We start from the raw sequence: 13,778 nt of genomic DNA, 5'->3' as shown, positions 1-13,778 counted from the left end.
GATAACAAGAAAGACACATCCTACATCTGTCCTCTAACCTTAGTCTGAGCATGCATAGACACAATACACAAAGAACCAGTGTGGTGCAATGGATAAAGTGTTGGACTAGGGCCTGGGAGACGCAGGCTTAAATCCCCTCTCTGACATGGGAGCTTACTTGGAGACCCTGGGCCAGTAGCATTCTCAGCCTAACATACCTCTCCTTAAGACTGGAGTTTGCCTTAAGACAGAATCAGAGTTGCTGAGAACTTTATCATGGATGTGACTGCTCAGCAAACAGTCTTTGTTTACACTTCTCAGTTCTCCATGAGTGAAGCTCTTGATAGGTTGCCCTGGTATTGTTGATACTGTCTCATCATTAATCTCAATTTCAGGAAACCAGCTGAATATAATTTCTGGTCTTCAGATTCTAACTTGAACCTAGTTCATGACTCCAATCATATTGGTATGGAAGATAAACTTAGGTGTTTCTTAAGTGTTGCACTGAGGGAATCCAGTCTGTTGAGCACTCTGTAATAAGAAAAGAACTTAAGTAGCCATTTTGTCGCTATGGTAGTATTATACAAAGCTTCGAGCCAAATCCCTTTGCTTCCATCTCCACTTTCCATAATATTAGAAAGCTTTCAGCAGCAAAGGCTACCCTTGATCTTCAAATCATGCTTGAAGTCTGTCCTGGGAATCATCAAGAGCATCCCACCCTCGTTCCCCATTTCACTTGTAATATGTCCCACTGCAAGCACTGGAAATCATGTGCCATGAAACTCCTACCTAAAGCCATGGAACTGTTATGTGAACCTAGAACTCTTAAAAGCCCACAAAGGTTTCTTAGGGGGTTGCCAGATCTGGATTGGGAAACACCTGAAGATTTGGAGGCAGAGCTTGGGAGGGCAGGGTCTGAAAAGAAGATGAACCTCAGTAGGCTATAATGCCATACAGTTCACCTTTTGAAGTAGCCATTTTCTCCAGGGGATATGATCTCTGCTGCCTGGAGACCAATTGCAATTCTTGGAGATCTCCAGCCAGCGCTTGGAGGCTGGCAACCCTATTTGTGAGTAAGGCTAGTTCCTCTGTCAACACTGTGTTTGAAGTTTCCCAGTTTTTCCATAACACGGACTTCAGCCATTAAAATTTCAAACATGACATTGCTACCAGTGTGATAGAGCTCTACAAGCAAAGCTAACCTGCCTTAAATATCTTATTGAACTGCAGCAGAGTCCCACATAGATGGGATGGCAAGGGAATAGACACCTTTTGTGCTTGAGACTGCTCCAAACAGAATGTAGGAAGAGGATTAACATTCTGTGGATGGTGTATTTATTCATAGTTATCATTCAATAAATGACATACTGCAACCTCATAAAAATGCTAACACCCATTTTCTCATTTATATGTAACCCAAGGGGGGAAATGTTTCCAGTTCCAATCATAGTTTATATGGACACACAATACCCTATTTGTTTCTTCACCCTGACTCATTGAAAAGCAGGCCTGCAGAGCTTCACATTTGTCTAAATGACATTTTGCACATTTACAACAGTCTTGCCTTAAATCATCTCTTTGGTTCTTAATTTCCAGTCTGGGAGAATATTTCATCCCTCTTCCTTCCACTTTATCAATGTTATATGGTATGACAGAACTTCCAGATCCAGATGGCTTTTTGTGGAACGATGGGGACAATGTGTTGGAGGCCAATGACATTTCATACAAATGGAAGGCACGCCCATCAGCAGCACAGAATTTCCTTCCCTCTCCACTTCCTATTGCAGTTCATATATCTTTCTCAAACATCACTCCTGGGTTACAGGTGCCCCCCCCCAAACCCAGAAGAACATGAGGTTCAAATCAGAGGTCTGCATCAGGCAGAAGTTAGTGACACCACTTTATACCGGAAACCTGCTGACCGACAAACATACCTGCATGCCTCTGGCTACCACCTCAAACACACCAAACGATCCATTGTATACAGCCAGGCTCTACGCTACAGCCGCATTTGCTCCAATCCTGCTGACAGAGATTCTCACCTGAGGGATCTACAACAAACTTTTTTGGAACTAAAGTACTCACCTGATGAAGTCAGGACACAGATAAACAAAGCCAGAATGATACCCAGAGAAAACCTGTTACAAGACAGACCCAAAAGAGATAATAACACCACTAGGGATCACACACAACTCTCAACTTAAAATAGTTCAACATATCATCAACAATTTACAACCTCTATTGGACAGTGACAGCTCTCTTTCAAAAGTACTGAGGGGTAAACCTTTTCTTGCACACAGACAGTCCCCCAACCTCAAACAACTCAAACAACTCCTCACCCACAACAATGTAGCATCTCATCTGAGCATGGACACCGGTACCAGAGCTTGCAATAAACCCAAGTGCCAATTTTGCTGCCAATTTTGCTGCCACATACACCCAGACAACACAATCACTGGGCCTAACAACATTAACTATACCATCTCAGGCTTATTCACTTGTTCATCTTCCAACATTGTATATGCCATTAAATGCCAACAATGCCCTTCAGTTCTCTACATTGGGCAAACAGGACAAACCCTACGCCAAAGGATAAATGGACACAAATCTGACATTAGGAATCACAGAACTGAGAAACCTGTGGGAGAACACTTTAACCTTCCAAAGCATTCAATGGGTGACCTCAAGGTAGCTGTTTTACTGCAAAGGAACTTCAAGAACAGAATGGAGAAAGAAATTGCTGAATTACAAATTATTATGAAACTTGGAACAAACACCTCCCCAGGAATAATGGTTTTTATCTCATTACAGATGCTAAACCCTTTTTTAGTGAGTATAGCTTTACATCCACAGTATTGCAATGTGTTTCTCTTTTAGAATTGTGTATCGGTACAATTATTTGTATTGACATACTCAAAATAGGGATATTGGCTGTATATCTCATTACATATCTTTACCCATTTTCACTATATTTTATTGTATTCCTTTTTCCTATGGCAAACTAGACTTATGTTTACATGTTAAAAAGAAAATTAGGTGGACAAGAACATCACTATCCAATGTATTTCTCTTTTAGCTTTATTGACACACTCAAACAGGGACTTTGGTTGCTTATCCCATTACATATATTGAACCCATCTCCCATTGTCATTGACAGACAATCTCACATTTTGACATACTACTGTTTTGTTGCTTTCGCATGCTCATGCTACTCAGATCAATGGTTTGCTCAATTTGTTAATTTTATTATTCTGCCATTGTACCATTTTGCATTCTAAACCACTGCCTACCAGATAATTTTACTTCACTATAATTGGTTCTTAAATCTGTACTATGTTGCATTCTGGGCCACTGCCTACCAGCTATGTATGGCTCTGCTCAGATATGTATGGCTTTGCTCACTGTGCTGGATTCCTTGTCTGATGAAGTATGCTTAAGAGTACATGAAAGCTTATGTTCTAAATAAAAATTGGTTGGTCTTAAGGGTGCAACTTGACTCCTGCTCTGTTTAACTGCTTCAGACCAACATGGCTGCCCACTTGGATTTATGCTGAGTCAGACCATTTGTCCAAGAAGGTCAGTACTGTCTACTCAGACTGATCTCTGGCAGAGGTCTTTCACATCACCTGCCACCTGATCCTTTTAACAGGAGATAATGGGGATTGAACTTGGGACCTTGAGTCTGCATAGAATAGGCGAGATATAAATATAATGTAAATAAATAAATAAATAAATTCTACATGCTAAGCAGATGCTCTACCATTATGCCACTGCCCTTCCTCAAGCCCTCATTCTGAAAAAAAAAAATTGTCAAAGGAGCTCCAAATGCTGCCAACTTGATGGTCCATGTTCCTGACTTTGCCAGTCTTCCCTGGGCCTCACCATCTGCAGACCCCCATCTCCATTTATCCCATATCATGATAATGACTGCCTGGGTATGCCTTTCTCCCCAAAACACCCTGATCCTTTTGAGAGTTCCATTTTTATTTATTTATTTATTTATTTATTTAAGATTTGTATCCCGCCCTTCCCACAAGTGGCTCAGGGCGGCTCATCCACAGTCTCATCCAGTCTCATCCACAGCTTGCCCAACATTTAGCGTCGCAACCAGCAGAAAGTTTAGATAGTGCAAAGCAAACAAAGAGACAGTGTTCTAGGATTATTCTGGGAACTCATAATGTCTTATATGTTTGTAAGCTTTCCCTCGAACAATTTAATTTGCTGCAATTAGCAGAGCAGCAATCTTTCAGACTGGAAAGTTTTAGTGTTTATTAAGCGATTGCCTTCTGCGTTGCAAGATGGTTATCAGCGTGGGTCCAGCATGGTATTTCCAATTACATCATTTTCAGAGGGCTTTTCCTGCCTCTCATTTCACCTGACATTTCATTACTCTAGCAGCAAGTGTGAGGCTAGAGCTATCAACTGCCTGTATTCTTCCAGGCCTCCTTGAGTGACTCTGCTGAATACAATGGTACTTCAGCGTGCCACAAAATAAATCGACTTGTTCACTATTGGAATTCGCTCTTGTTGAATGAAAGAATCTCATCTGAGGCAAATAAATGCTGGTCCACTTACAAAGGCCTTTGGTCCTTTCTTGAAGATGCGACTGGTCTTCATCAGTCCACAAATCCACTGGAGGGAAAAAGAAATCATGCAGAGGTTCCACAATAAACCAAAGAGGAAAGAATGCCAGGTGATAGGTGTCTGGTTTACTATCATATAAAGGTAAAGGTAATCCCCTGTGCAAGCATCAGTCATTTTCGACTCTGGGGTGACGTTGCTTTCACAACATTTTCACGGCAGACTTTTTTACGGGGTGGTTTGCCATTGCCTCTCCCAGTCATCTACACTTTCCCCCCAGCAAGCTGGGTACTCATTTTACCGACCTCGGAAGGATGGAAGACTGAGTCAACCTCGAGCCGGCTACCTGAACCAGCTTTTGCTGGGATCGAACTCAGGTTGTGAGCAGAAGGCTCTGATTGCAGTACTGCTTTACCACTCTGCACCACGGGAATCATATAAAGTCTTACTGTCTTACTGCACATTACTCCCATCTCTGTATCTCTCACTTACACACACACACGGAGAGAGAGAGAGAGAGAGAGAGAGAGAGAGAGAGAGAGAGAGAGAGAGAGAGAGATTTTTCAGTGTGCCTGAGCATGGACATTAAGCAGGGCTTTTTTTTGAGCAGGAATGCACAGGAACACAGTTCTGGCTGGCTTGGCATCATCACTGGCTATTGCCTAATATGCAAATGAGTTCCTGCTTGGTCTTTTTTAGAGAAAGCCCATCAGGAACTCATTTGAATATTAGACCACACTAAGATAGACGTTAAGACTATCTTCAATATGAGTTTATGCATTCATTAAGATTACATACGAACAGGGCTTTTTTGAGCAGGACCGCACAGGAATGCAGTTCCGGTTTGGCCTTAGGAGGTGAGGCTTAATATGCAAATGATTCCTGTTGGGCTTTTTCTACAAAAAAAACAACAACAACTAAAAAAAGCCCTGCATAGGAAAGCTTTACAGTGGAACCCTAAGCCAAGTTACACTAATCTAAATCAATGGGTTTAGAAGAGTGTAAGTCTGATTAAGATTGCACTGTAAAATAAAGCAGAGCACATAGTGGGTCCCTGGACTATTGTCGTGGTGGCCCTAGCATTGCAACAGTTGCTCTTGTAATACATCTGCCTGCTTAGCATTTTGGGAAATAGTGTAAACAAGAAAAACTGATTTTTTGGGTGTGCCTTTTCTTTTTGTGCAGTGGATGTTAACACAATCCTCTTGTTCCTACTTTTTATCTCCTTTTTTTTTTTGCTGTTTTGTTCATGTTCTGTTTCAGGTAATAGTTTGGAAACGAATGTTTTCTCATTGATTACACAGAACTTATAATGGTTAGGTTTTAATCCTCTGTGCTGATTTCTTTAAAATTGTCTTTTCCCACCCTTTCCCCAAGGTGACAGCACACATTGCTTTCCCTGTTTAATCCCCACAGAATGGCAGAGTGATTGAGCCAAGACCATCAGTGAATTCTGTGACTTAGTATGGATTTGAACACAGACCTCCTAAGCCCTATTCCAAAACTCTATCTTCTGCACTCCACTGGTTCTGATTAAAAGCGATAAACAAGGCTGCCCCCTCTGCAGATAGTGAAATCTCCACAATGGAACCCTTTAAGGCAATGGTGTAGGATTCTGCTCACAGAATTTTAAAAATACTAATGTAGGGGATCTCCTTAAAAAAAAACTTTTCCCACTTGTATGTGGGGGGTGGGGGGGAATCAAACCACTGAAGTTTGTGCATCATTTTTGAATTGCCATAGCAACCCCAAATGGTATGTGGAAGTTGGCAGTAAGAAGGAGGCAAGAATCAAGAGAGGTAGAGAGAGAGCACTGGAGCAGGTAGTGGGAAGGACTGGAACCGGAGGTGGTGGTAAGGAGGGCTCAGGGAAGAGGAAATGGGAATCTCCTTCCTGAGATTCCTCTAGCATCCTACTCTGTACTAAGAGCCTTGTAAGCTCTTGGAGGATTGGCTACATCAGGGGGTGTGGCCTAATATGCAAAGGAGCTCCTGCTAGAATTCCACCCCTGCTCTTGCAGTGATAGTAGTAGAAGTAATAGTGGATGGTGGTAGTGGTAGTAGTGGTGGTGGTGGTAGTAGTAGTAGTAGTAGTAACAACAAGTAGGCACAGCCCAAATTTTAAAAATAAAATACTCCCTGATATCAGAATTTCAATCTAAACGTAGAAACAAAATCACATTAAAATGGAGACAGAGGAACAATAAAAGCAAAGGGAGGGAAGATTAGTCAGCAAACTCTCAGAAGTCACATGGTTCCTTGTGGGGGGGCAGGAAGTGAAGTGCAATTTTTAAATTGAACCGATATACACATTGTTGTATGGTTGCAACAACCATGAACCCACTGTCAGATGAGCACAGAGACAGATTGTTAGGGAAGTTGAGCATTTAAAACCTTGAGTGCATTATAGCTTAAGTTCTATAGGAAACCAAGGATGGCTTCTGGTTGCATAGCTTCAGGATCAAGTGTGTTATGTGGGGCAGCATGGAGGTGGGGAATAGGTCAGGTTTGGAGGCCCTGACCCCAGTTCGGGGTCATCAGAAAGCAGAGGGAGGAAATGTCTGCTAGACACTCTGTTATACCCTATGGAGACTAGTTCCCATAGGATATAATGGAGAATGGATTCATACGTGGAGCTCAGGGGGTTGTTTTTTGAAGTAGAGGCACACAAATTTTCAGCATAGCATCTGGTGCCTCTCCTCAAAACATTCCCCAAGTTTCAAAAATATTAGACCTGTGGGTCCAATTCTATGAGCCTCAAAAGAAGGTGCCTCTATCCTTCATTATTTCCAAATGATGGCATTTAAAAGGTATGTGGTCCCTTTAAATGTGATAGCCAAAACTCTCTTTGGCGTTCACTTGTGCTTGTCACAACCTTGCTCCTGGCTCCACTCCCAAAGTCTCCTGGATTCACCCCCAAAGTCCCCAGATATTTCTTGAATTGGACCAGGCAACCATAGCCTAGAATGACTGGCCCAAGATCACTCCTAAAGCAGATGAAATGTGGCCACAGATTCAACATGTGGTCACTGATACTACTGTTAAGAACATAAGAAAAGCCATGCTGGATCAGGCCAATGGCCCATGCAGTCCAACACTTTATGTCACACAGTGGCCAAAAAATCAGGTGCCATCAGGAGATCCATCAGTGGGGCCAGGACACTAAGAGCCCTCCCTCTGTTGCCCTCCTGTTGAGGAAGGTTTAGTCTTTTAAAAAGTGCCATGAGATCCTGATCCTAATTGGGCCCACAGTGCAGGAGCACCAGGAGATCTTGTTTTCCATATGCACCAAACAGCCACCCCCATGGTTGTTTCAGCACCTAACACTCTGGTATTTGGGCAAAAGTTCTCTGGTAGAAGACAGTTTTACCATAGAGTTTTTGCCCAAATAACAGAGCCTCACTCAGAAGTCACTGACACAATGACATAATTTCCTGTGCAACACTAGCACTGTAGCCTGGACCTTTCTTTTTCTCCCGGTATGCCCCCCTATCCTCTGCCATTTGCCAAGAGGGACCTAGAAACCCTAGCCACCACATCACAGGCCTGATCAAATCTGGAGCCTTGCAGCAATTTTTTTTTTTAAATAACTAACTCTTTCTCTAAAGGCATCAGTGGTCATGGGTTTGACCTGTGGCTGCCTTCACATCTAGTTTAGCCCTTTGTGAACTTCATATCAGAGGAGGGATTTGAATCTGGATCTTTCTTGCATTACATACTTATTAGATCATTTGTTTCCTGCTTTTGTTCACTGAGAGAGAGAGACCAAAGGTGGCGATCGACTTTAGCATTCTAAATATACCAGAATGGCTCTGCATTCTCTATTATAATACTGTCACCATTATATTTTAGATTGGTTGTTTTGTCTGCCATTATGTTGTAATTGTATTATTCAGTTGTTGTTTTACTTTAAAAAAATCAGATAGTTTTTAAGGGTTTTTTTTTTAAAAATGGATGATTGTATAGTCTATGTTACCTTGAATGCAATTCTAAAATAAGGAAATGAATCTCCGACAAATTTTGTAACTGTCAGAAGATTTGCAGGTACACTAGTGAAGGCTGGCAGTCCCCTAAATTTGATTTGTCAGACTTTTTATTTACCTAAATCTGAAAAGTGGAGGAAAACAAGATCTATTTTTCAGTCAAAAATGATCAGGGATAGTTAGCATTCAGGTATGAATTAACCACTGTCTGGGCACTTACAGTAAAATGTACATATAGTTTATCTTTCCTATCTTGTTTTGTTTTTGGAAGAAGATATCAGGATTTAGAGAGCCGAAGTAAATATCAGTATGCCTAAAAATACAACAACAGAGTCCATGTAGTGCAATGCTTAGAGTATTGGACTAAGAACTGGGAGACAATTCCCCACTGTCACAAAGCTCACTGGGTAGCTTTGAGCCAATCACAGTCTCTTAGCCTCACCTCCCTCACAGAGTTGTTGTGAGGGTAAAATGGAGAAGACAGAACTATTGTTGCCGCCCTGGGCTCCTCAGAGAAATGGTGGAACAGAAACATCCTAGGCAAATAATTACAAACATGGGAGGGGGAATAATCTATTAGCAAGCAATTGTTCTCCTTTTTGCACACTATGCAATTATCCAACACATGGTTCCAATGTTACCTAACTACTTAATTAGGTAATTGTTTAATCACTAATGGCAATGCTTAGTTGTGCTTACTTCTCAGTTAATGTGTTACAGATAGGATTGCTGAGATTTGAGGATGGAGCCTAGAAGGGTGGAATTTGGGGAGGAAGCTCAGCAGAGATGTGATGCCACAGACTCCGCATAGCTGCCATTTTCTCCAGGGGAGCTGATCTATCTAATATGGAGATTAGTGGTGATTCTGGGGGAACTCCCCGCCTGCCCTGCCAGTGCTAATATCAGGATACTTTAGTTAGTCTGATCTTGCTAAGACTACACACAAACTTCCATGTATGTTAGCTCTACCCTGATGAGGGACTATTTATGTATACAGATGTTGTAATACATTTCCCAATGGTCAGTTCACCATCCTAGTCAGAGTACCGTTCCATTTGTCAAATTTATCTAATATTTTTTTAAAACCATTTGGCATATTGGTTAGTTTATTTGACCAGTCTGAGAGGATGACAATGGCAATGATGAATGTGTAAATGAAAGGAACTAAGGTCAGTAGGTATTTGACAATGCTTACATTGACGGTCGGGGACAAAGGGTGGCGATTGGGGAGGAACTGTCCCAGAGACACACGCTTGACTGCGGGGTGCCTCAAGGGGCGGTACTTTCCCCAATGTTATTCAACATCTATATGCGCCCCCTTGCCCAGATTGCCCGAAGGTATGGGCTGGGCTGTCATCAATATGCTGATGACACCCAGCTCTATCTGCTTATGGACGGCCGGCCCGCCTGCGTTCCAGAAAATCTGGACCGGGCGTTACAGGCAGTGGCTAGGTGGCTTAGGCTAAGTGGGCTGAAGCTGAATCCGGCAAAGACAGAGGTCCTTTGCTTGGGTCGCTGCGGCCCGGGAAGGGAAATCCCCCTGCCAGTTTTTGATGGCGCGCCGCTGACAGCGTCGGGCAGGGTCAAGAGCCTGGGGGTGCTATTGGAGCCTTCTCTGACGATGGAGGCTCAGATAGCAGCCACTGCCAAGTCCGCTTTCTTTCATCTTAGGCGGGCGAGGCAGTTGGCCCCCTTCCTGGAACGCGACGACCTAGCAACAGTGATTCATGCTACGGTCACCTCGAGGTTGGACTACTGTAATGCCCTCTACATGGGGCTACCCTTATGCCGGACCCGGAAGCTGCAGTTGGTGCAGAATGCTGCTGCCCGGCTGTTATTAGGGCTCCCAAGATGGGAGCACATTCGGCCGGGGCTTCGGGGTCTGCACTGGCTGCCAGTAATATTCCGAGTCCGGTACAAGGTGTTGGTCATTACCTTTAAAGCCCTATATGGCCTAGGACCTGCCTACCTTAGGGACCGTCTCTCCCCACACGTTCCCCAGAGAGTACTACGCTCGGGTTCACAAAACCTGTTGGTAGTCCCCGGGCCAAAGGAGGCCCGTCTAAAATCCACCAGGGATCGGGCCTTCTCAATAGCGGCACCTTACTGGTGGAACCAGCTGCCGGAGGAGGTGCGGGCCCTGCGGGACCTAGGGCAGTTCCGCAGGGCCTGTAAGACAGCCCTCTTCCGGCAGGCCTACAACACCTAACTGAAGAGGAGAACATCTTGGATGGAACAAAATGCTTTTATAGACCACTGGTTTTATTTTATCTTGTTTTATCAATTGTGGTTTTAACTGTACTTGTAAATGTTTTAAACTGAATTATGTGAATTATTGTGTTGTGAGCCGCCCTGAGACACTTCGGTGAGAAGGGCGGGATATAAGTCCGTTAAATAAATAAATAAATAAATAAATAAACATTACAAAAAGTGCTAGAGGATGTGGCTGACAGTATAGCCTGTATACCAGGCACTGTGACCATATTTATGGAAATGAAGACATGATGCCTTCTGAAAAGGACAATGTGTGGGTTTTCTGCTTCAACAACAGGTAAAGCTGACTTGCTAATGAATTTTTAATTAACCCACATTTCTGGTTATGAAATATATCCTAACTGAAACTTTGAATATAGAATAGTGTCATAGATTATTAACACTCAGCATAAAAATGTACCATGTGACTAAAAGGATCTGGGATGCATTCTCGTATTTTCTATGAAGGGCAGAATAGGAAACTTACTGAGTAGGTAGTATGATGTTCTCCTGGTTAAAGAAGGAGTGGAACAACCTTAGCTGGGCCACTAATTGCAGTAATTTTGGGGGAATATAACCTGCTTTCACAATCTCTACTCACATTCCTAACTGGAACTTGTGGTCTGCATGAAGACGGAGAAAAACCTTTGCCACAAAGCAGGGGAGAACCCTGAATTCTTAGGCTCCAAAATATGACCGGAAGGCAAATAAGGTAGCAGCTTTTCGGAAACAGATCCAGATGTAGTCAATGTCTAGATGGGACATTTACTGGGAACTTTAGACATGCCAGCTTGATATCCATCAGGGTGGGATGTAAAAAAGTTACATTGCAAACAAGAGCGCACAACGTTGTTTTGTATCTTACACGGAGGCCTGAATATAGAAGAATTCTCCCATCTGTCTTACAGCAACAGATTGTGGAGCACTGGCAGTCTCCAGTAGTTGCATGAGGAGAAACGAGAAGGATGTTCCTCCTGACAGCTTGCTTCTCCGGCTAGACCCAGGCATTTCTCTCTACTCTGACAGTTCCCCCTCTTCAAATTGTGCCAAGTGTAGGGATGTTGCAAATTTTGATTTCTTTGCATCTTTCCCATCAGGTGAGACTTAATAGGATTTCCACACAACTAGCCTGAGTTCCTCCAGGGTGCTTAGAACAGGATAGAATTTGAATTGCAACTAAGTGGGTGCATGTTTGAAATGCAAATTTGAAAATTACAATAAACATACATGTTGAATATTATTGCAAGTATTAAATTAATTTTGGAAAGGTTTGGATTTTTTTTTTAAAATGACAAGAGGCAGGATTACTGCTTCTTAACAAAGCTGCTGAAATCTCTGGGCAGCAACAGCAGGAAGGGAGGGGGGACCCTGCTTAAATTGCTTTTTACAAGTGTACTTTGCTATGATGAGAAGTGAGTCAACAGCTAGTGCTAAAGCCCTATCAATGATGGTTCCAAGTTTCTTGAACACAACAATTAAAATTGGCTAGCAACAGTAAAAGTACAACACATACCTAAAAGAAGCAAATACTCAGAAACAGCAGCAGCTGCATAGGACAGATCAACACAATTTGACAGCAGTAGATCTCGTAAAAGCCAGTTAGCAGCATGTTCCATTAAACACAATGACCTGCATCATATCTCTAATTCTGAACTTGTCTCCTGAGTGTGGACAAAAACAAAAAGGATTACTTAGAGATAGGGGAGACATTTATATGACTCTGGGGAACCATCCAGATTTGATGACAAATCCCAAAACGTAAATAAAAAAATATATGGGGGAAGGATCTGATTGAGATATCACAAGGCCACACCTAATGATAAGCAAGGCATGGGAGTGCTGCTTAAAAGATAAAAATCAACATTACATAACTTAAGCCAAGAAACTGAAACTATGGCCATAAAAACAAGGAAGTCAGTAAAACAAACAAACAAAAATACTCTGGGGCCAAAGAACACAGAATTCAAGAAAAGATTTAGCTTGGAACCAGCTTCCAAAGATCTTTGGAATTTATTATATAACTCCAAGAGATCTTTAGAATAAGATTTTTTTTTGTTTCCACAAAAAGTGTGAGGTGTGTGTGTTTTGTATAGGTATGTGTGCATGCCTGGACATCATGTTTGACTTCTGGCAACCCCTAGTGTGGCTTGGATGTTCAGTGTGGTGGTTTGCTATTGTCTGCCCCTGTGTCCCAGCCCTGGTATCCCTTGGAGGTCTCTCTTCCAAGTACTTGCCAGGGTTGGCCCTGCTTAGCTTCCAAGATCTGACTAAATCGGACTTGCTTAGCCTATCCAGGTCAGGGCTGCCAGGGTGCCCCCTATCCCCGGGTAAGGGGCAGGTCACAGCTAGGGTTCATGGTAGCTCCTGAAGGGGTGAAGCTCTGCTAATCCCAGCTTTAGTATGGACCATGTCCCTCTCGCTTGCCTAGTTTACCTGTTCAAGGATGCATTCTGAAATGGGGGTTCTTAGACAAATCAGACTACAGATGAACCACAATAGGCCATGCTGCCTTCTCAATGAACTGAGCCTGTGTGCAAACTTATTTATTTAAAACATTTTTATATAACCTTTCCAACCAGGGTCCCCAAGGCAGCACACATTAAAAAAAACATTTGGACAATTAAAAACATTTAAAATTATAAAATGATTCAATAAAAAAACACAAACAGTACCAGAACTAGAGAGGAAGGCTAAAAATGGTTATTGGGGATATGCCAAATGATACAACAAAGTCTTCACCCACTGGCAGAAGGCACTGATAAAGAGAGAGAGTTAAATCTCTTTGGAGAAGGCATCATAACCATTTCTCAATACTTCATCCATCTAGCCTCAGATGCAGGGGCAAATGAAACAGGGACTCTGAGGATGACCAGAGTGAATGGGTAGTTTCATAAGGGAAAACAGGAGATCAGCTTCCCCAGAGAAAATGGCGGCTTTCTAGAGTAGACTGTTTGTCACTATACCCTGCTAGGGTCCATCCCAT

This window comes from Heteronotia binoei, chromosome 6 (genome assembly GCF_032191835.1).
Source record: "Heteronotia binoei isolate CCM8104 ecotype False Entrance Well chromosome 6, APGP_CSIRO_Hbin_v1, whole genome shotgun sequence".
In the NCBI taxonomy this organism is placed as follows: Eukaryota; Metazoa; Chordata; class Lepidosauria; order Squamata; family Gekkonidae; genus Heteronotia; species Heteronotia binoei.
This window is presented reverse-complemented; position numbering follows the sequence as displayed.